The 6,602-nt window shown below is 35.4% G+C and overlaps 1 pseudogene; it reads right to left on the bottom strand.

Annotated features, from left to right (window-relative positions):
- Positions 1 to 5,996: 5,996 nt before the first annotated feature.
- Positions 5,997 to 6,602, bottom strand: LOC143629381 (pathogenesis-related protein PR-1 type pseudogene; annotated as a pseudogene).

The raw sequence follows: 6,602 nt of genomic DNA on the forward strand, positions 1-6,602 counted from the left end.
GATGTTTCATTTTAGTGGTCCGATCATATTTTGGTGCTGACTGATTTAGACTACCCGTAGTGGAAGAGAAGAATGACAAGAAGAGGGGGAGAATGAGGAGGAACCCCCCCCCCCCCCCTCCTTTGAAAAGTGACCGAGAAATATTTCTCGGCCAAACATGTAGATCCCACCTGACTTTTATTAATTTATTAACTTTTTATTCACATAGCCGTTACCAACCACTAAAATTATGACACTAATTCCTCTCATCTCTCCCCCACCACCACACACCTAAAATTCAATACATCTTGACTGATCAACGCCACGTGACATAAGTGAATTAGAACCGGAGAACATTCCATCCAAAATTTTGGTTGGCCAAAAGAGAATTTTTGGAATTGGAAAACATTCTTGATGGATTTCAACTTTCCTTCCTATGAAATTCAAAACATTCCATTGGAAAGTTTAAACGTGACCAAAACACACTACCTTATCGTATTAAAAAATGGTGAAACTCGATTCTAAACTAAAACATAGTACATGAAACCCAACTAAACCAAACAGAAACAAATATGTGGGAAAAAGATCTTCGGCCATTAATTCTTAATTTTTTCGTACCTAAATTTATTATTTTTCATAAACAGTATACATTGGTAAAATTTACCTAATAATCTTCATATAATGTGTTTTAAGACTCCATGGAGTCCAATTCGACGGTCGGCTATCAATCATTTTCATTATTTGTTCCAGTTTGTGTGAAGGAATCTCGGTGACGAAATCTACAAATCGACCATTTCTTGATGTTTGTTTGAAATCCAAATTTGTCATATGTTGCATATAAAATCGATGATGATGCGAACATAAGATGTAATTCTTACATCAATACCAAACGTAGAACACAAATCAAACCAAAAATTGTCGAATAAGAAGAACTGTCATTCCATCTTTTTAACATTTCAACTGTGTTTATAATTTTACAAACCAACACACAATAAAAAAAAATTATTCCTTCCAATGAAACATTCCAATTTTTTTTAAAACAATCTACGATCGCCACAGGAAGGTTTCTTTTCAGCTTTATCTTTATTATCTTTCGGGGGAGCGAAATAATTGCAAGTCACAAAATATGCATACTTTTCAGTTGTGCACTTAACCCTTGCACACCCTATTTGGGTCGAGTCTGGAGCAATCACTTGAGTATAATGCCCACACACTTTTCCAGGTGCGCATGTTTGTGTCGCAGCATCCCAATCAGGCTTCTCACCAACCCACATATTTATTGCATCCTGAGCTACACCGCCCCAGCACAAATTCTCACCATATTCTGTTTCCGAGTGTATAAGTTTGCAATCTTTTCTTTGATTAGCGTAGCTTTGTGCATATTCAGCAAGAGTCGTATTCCACTCTACAGGACCCACACCAACCTCTTTTCGAGCAACGTTGTGGCCTTTCACATAATCTTCTGGTTTACTAGTGACATTGCCATCATCCGGTTCTATATCGTCTTTTTTGCTGGTGCATTATTTTTGCCACCCCCTCCTGTTGGTGCGCACTGGGTAAAGAAACCGGCCTCTTTTCGAGCAACATTCTGGATATCCACATGATCTTCTTGTGCATTTTGGGTGTAAATGAAAGGTAAAATCGATATGAATACAACATAAACAATAGGCCAGTAATGGTGGATTAATTCCATATTGCTAGAATATATATTATTGGTTCATGAATGTTTGAAAATGAACCATAAATATTTATAGGAAAAAACATGCTAAACATATAGAGGTGGAAACCCTGGCAAAAGTATGCAATTTTTTTGTCCACTCAAATCATTTAGGTATTAACCACCATACATCTATACTACACAATGTTTTAACAGATTCACATCTAAATTAAGTAATAACAACCATAACCGGTAAATTTCCATGAATAGCTAAATTATTAATAGGGTATGAGAAAATGGAATGCTAGTAAATCGTAGAAATATGTATTATAAATTTATTAATAATAATAAGAAACGTTATAATCAAAAACGGTTTCCACTCATAAATTTAATTGATATCAAATGTCAATGATCTCTAGAGTGAGGTAGCTAAAGACTTCAAATAATGGAGAGGTCTTAGGTTCAAATCTCATTTGAGACAACAAATAGAGGACTCAAGTTGGGTCAGAGGGTATTCTAATATATCGATGGGTTTCCTCCTGAGGGTGAATTTGGAGATAATCGGGTGAGTCAGTGATCCAAATTGAATGTTCAAAAAATATATATATATTGATACTAAATTGAGCGACTAACGGATGGTTAACTTCGTTAGTCATGTGGCACGCCTAGCGAATCGTCAGAAAAAAATTGCCTTATTTTGGGAGTGTTATTTGCCAATTAGGCATAGTTGACATCCAAAACAATTTTTTTTAAAGAAACAAATGATTATTGCCACGTAATGTTGTCATATAGATGTTTATTGACAACTAGGCGTGCCACGTAAGCATTTACTAACGGATGGTTAACTCTGTTAGACACATACACTTCTAGTTAGGACCATCATTGGCAAAGAGTGAAGTTGAGATTGCAATTTGCCAAACATAGTTGAAATTATTTGAAACCAGTATTCTAAAATATTTTTGTTTGGATTGGGTTATATTTGTTTGCTCACTTCAATAATTTGGTTTAAGGTAGTTTTTCGTATTCTAACTAGTTGATTTATAAAAAGAAAAAGAAAAAGAAAAAGAAAAAGAAAAAAAAAACATTTAACAAAACCCAATGTTGCGACAACGAAGCTCCGCAAATTTAATCGTAACTGTTTGCCAGACGGATCAAACAATCGAATCAAACGAACTTATCAAACAAACTAACACGATATATTGGGGGTAACAACCCGCGACTCTTTTCATATAATCAAACGAACTTCTCAAACGAATTTCACGAACTTCTCAAACGTACATGGAGATGAGACTCCTTGACTCTCTCTTAACTCTCTCGACTCTCACAAATAAAACTAATAATCTAGACCCTATTTATAGATTTATTAAACTTGCTCTCCAAGACATACCTTTGCTAAACCTACTATAATTCAAATAACTAAATTATAACTTAACAAAATAAATCCTTAACTTTACTAGTATTCAAGATTAATCCTTCATTCACCCTCTTAATCTTGAATTGTATTTCTTCTTGTATTTGTTCCTCCTTTTCAACTGACTATAGCATACTTGTTTTACCGATTCTTCAAATTTAGCATTCGTTCCTTCCGTACTTAACTTTGAAACCATGTTGCAATTTTCTTTCTCAACTTGCTTCTTCTCATCGACTCGTTCTTGACCAATACTTTCACGAACTCCAAAGAAATCATTCGGTATCGTTCCAAACCGAATTTCCTTCACTTTCATAATCGGTTTCACATCATAACTTTCTTTCTTTTAATCTTCAAAGTTGTTAGAATTACAACATACCTGAAGCTTGATGTTGTATGTCATATTTGAACCTTCATCAACAATCTCTCTTTCTAATCATATAGCCTCAATATCCCATTGGCTATTTCAATCTTACATCCTTCTTCATCCAACTTTCCCAAGCTAAGAAGATTGGTCTTCAACTTAGGGATATAGAAAACATCACAAAACGTTTTCTTTTCACCAGTCTTACTTACCACAGTCACATTACCTTTACCTTTGATTTCGATCTCGGATTCATCACCAAAATTCACTTGACCCGAAACTCTTTCATCTAAGGTTGTAAAAAACTCTTTCTTTCCTGGCATATGATGACTTGCACCATTGTCTAAGTACCATGTACTTTCATTCTTTTCATCCTTTTCAAACACACCAGGGATAACCCTTACTTCATTCAAACTTACTTTCTTTATTGAACAAACTGCCATGAGCAAAGAAGGATCAACATCATCTTCTTTCTTTGTCAAATTCACTTCATCATTCCATTTACTCGGTTCCTTACATTCATTCGAGTAGTGCCCAATCTTATCACAGTTGTAGCACGTTATATACTTCCTTCTATCTTCCCATTCTCCAGGGTTCTTTGTCACTTTTCTTTTCATTCTTTGCTCATCAAAACTTGCATATGGGTTATTCATTCCTTTTTTATCAGACCCTACTATGCCTTCCATTCTGACAATTCTTCTCAACCTTTCATTCGGTTCTAACTTTTCATCAACAAATGCTCGATTGTTGACTTTTACACACGATTCTAAATCTGCAGACTTGTTAGCTGCATCATTCCTTTCATTCAGTACAATATCCTCCCTCTCATCATCATCAGCAACAGATTTTTTGCTTCCTTTCTGCTCACTTATCTTATCAATTTCCTCATCTTCAAGGTTGTTTGAGTCACAAAAACATACCTTAAGATTCTCCATCTTCTCTTCTTCTTCTTCTGAAGAAATTATTTCTTTTTCTTCATTCAACATTTCTTTTCCTTCACTTCTCAAAACATCTTGCAAAGCTTCTTCATTCTCTGTAGCTTCCTGAGCTTCATTATTATGTTCTTGTTCTTCTTGAACAATAGCATCCAACCTTTACTTCTCAACGATCTTATCCAATCTTTCATTCTCAGCGGCTTCTTGAGCTGCTTTTTCATCTTCCTCCTTTCGTACATAATCAAATCCAAGATATCGAATCTTCAAAGCACGCCATGCTTCCTTAGCATTCATGAGTATGCCAACTTGTACCAAGATGTCTTCCGGTAGGGTTTGACATATGAACCCTAGCGCTGTATACATCTTCCTTTCATCTACAGCTACGCCGACTGTAGGTTCAATAACGTCCCAAAAGCCATACTCTTTCAAAAATCCCTCCATCTTGGTCGACCATACTTCGTAGTTCAATTTCGTCAATACTGGAAGTCCTCCACTCACCATCTTGTCTTTCCTATCTTTACTTTCTTCTTTGGTTTACTCTTTCAGTTGGAATTAATTCCCGATCCGAAATCAATCTCCAATAAATAACCAAACACCACAAACTCTTCGATCTCGATCAACAAAAACAATAACACCACCAAACTAATAACATTAACAATCTTGCAAGTTTAATGATACAAAGACAACGTGAAAAATATTTTATTCTTTTGTGATATTCACGAGCAGCTACAAATATAATTCTTTTCTTTACTTAGAATGGCACAAATATCTAGAGCACTTAACCTCCCAAAAATTAAACTTCACAAACGACTTGCTTCGACGGCTTGTATATAATAAAAATACTTCACCTTTTTTAATAAATATGGTGCACAGACTTCAAGATAATAAAATCTTTTTTATACTCGCAAACATCAAACGTCAACGGAATTAACTCGACGATCGAATGAGAAAAACATATATTCAAACTCTCTTATGTGAACGAGCCTAAGCTCTGATACCAATTGTTGGCCCAGACGGATCAAACAATCGAATCAAACGAACTTATCAAACAAACTAACACGATATATTGGGGGTAACAACCCGCGACTCTTTTCATATAATCAAACGAACTTCTCAAACGAACTTCACGAACTTCTCAAACGTACATGGAGATGAGACTCCTTGACTCTCTCTTAACTCTCTCGACTCTCACAAATAAAACTAATAATCTAGACCCTATTTATAGATTTATTAAACTTGCTCTCCAAGACATACCTTTCATAAACCTACCACAATTCAAATAACTAAATTATAACTTAACAAAATAAACCCTTAACTTTACTAGTATTCAAGATTAATCCTTCAGTAACTAATTAATTTCGTTACTGTACCGATAGTAAACTTCAAAAAAATAATAAATGCACGACAAAATAACATATTAACAAAAAAGCAACACGGGAAACAAACATAAATAAACTTCCAACACTCAGATATATGATACAACATATAAATGACCTAAGTGGTATCGACACTTATATGGTTTTCGATTAAAAACATTTAAAAGATTTAATTTGATATCACTAGCAAAAACATCATCATCATTATATATATAAATATCGATGATACATATTCGATTGGTACCATTTGCCAATTCTAATAAGGTTTCATTTAAACTTAATTATCATAGCTAGGTGGTTGCCAATAATCGCAAATCACATAATATGCAAGTTCAATATTCGCGCACTTAACCCTTCCACACCCAATTTGGATGCCCTCTTTAGCAACCACTTGACAATAATGTCCGCACTCTTTTCCAGGCGCACACGTCTGTGACACGGGATCCCAATCAGGCTCCTCAGAGACCCACATATTCACCGCATCCTGAGCCGTACCACCCATTGCAACATTCTCGGCATATCCTTGATCACCCATCGAGTGAACCATGGCACAATCAGGTCTTCTTTTCTCAGCAAAGTTTTGTGCATATTCAGCAATAGTAGCATTCCATGTTACAGGACCTAAACCATGCTCTTTTCGAACAGCATTGTGGGCATTCTCAAAATCTTCTGGTCTACTAGTGGCATTGCCGTCATCTACTGGTGCATCATCTGCTTGTGCAATATTGTCACCCCCTTGTTCGTAGTTCGTATAGAAACCAACCTCTTTTCGAGCAACATTGTGGACATTCACATGATCTTCTGGTGCATTTTGGGTATAAATGAATGGTAAAGTCGATATGAAGACGACGTAAACAAGTGGCTGGTAATGGTGGAAATTCAT

This window comes from Bidens hawaiensis, unplaced genomic scaffold (assembly GCF_021521415.1).
Source record: "Bidens hawaiensis isolate Kalapana, Puna unplaced genomic scaffold, B.hawaiensis_p1.1 tig00005195_1, whole genome shotgun sequence".
NCBI classification, from domain to species: Eukaryota; Viridiplantae; Streptophyta; class Magnoliopsida; order Asterales; family Asteraceae; genus Bidens; species Bidens hawaiensis.